The sequence below is a fragment of the Tupaia chinensis genome, unplaced genomic scaffold (genome assembly GCF_000334495.1).
Source record: "Tupaia chinensis unplaced genomic scaffold, TupChi_1.0 Scaffold143796_1, whole genome shotgun sequence".
Lineage (NCBI taxonomy): Eukaryota > Metazoa > Chordata > Mammalia > Scandentia > Tupaiidae > Tupaia > Tupaia belangeri.
Genome location: NW_006203646.1, coordinates 7835470 through 7836121, shown reverse-complemented (window position 1 = coordinate 7836121; position 652 = coordinate 7835470). Strand labels below are relative to the sequence as shown.

General features: G+C 54.1%; 1 pseudogene; it reads right to left on the bottom strand.

The window, feature by feature from the left end:
* Nucleotides 1-370: 370 nt before the first annotated feature.
* LOC102492693 (40S ribosomal protein S5 pseudogene) overlaps nt 371-652 on the bottom strand; it is a 41131-nt pseudogene continuing 40849 nt past the window's right edge.

Below are 652 nucleotides of genomic sequence, written 5' to 3'. Positions count from 1 at the left end.
GCTCTTCCCATTTTTCGGATGGGAAAATTGAGGCTCAGAGAAGTGCAAGGACTTGTCCAGGTTGCCACGCGTCAGACACAAAGCCGAACTAGAGTCCAGGACTGCTTGTGCTAATCCACAGCCCTGTTTCTTTCATTATGTTAACCTTTCTCTTTTCTGTCCCCGTCTGGTAGTCCTTGAGCTCTCCCCAGTATCTCCCTCTTTTGGAGGAGCCCATCGGCACCTCTGAATCTCAGATGACTCCTTTTGCAGATAGCAATGGAGATGTTGGCCCTGTTCTTTGGTGGCCAGATCTTCTCTGTCCCGTTCCCCCCACCCCCATCACACACACACACACACACACACACACACACACACACCTGTTCCCGGCTCAGATCAGCCCCTTCTGCCCTAATAAGACACCAGGACTTCCCTCCTCTCCTCTGCCTATCAGTTTGCCCTCCTTCACCTCAGCCTTATTTCTGTATCTGGTCCTGTGGATTCCTTGAAAGATGCCAAGATCATGCTCCTCTTGGAGCTTCAGGGTCCTAGGGGTGGGGAAGGGTGTGAGCTCCTGGTCCTTGAGGGAGTCACTGCTCTTGGCCTTCTGGGAGTCCAGAGGGGGCTCTGGTGGTGAGACAACCCCTCCCCCTCACCCCCCCCCAGACACACA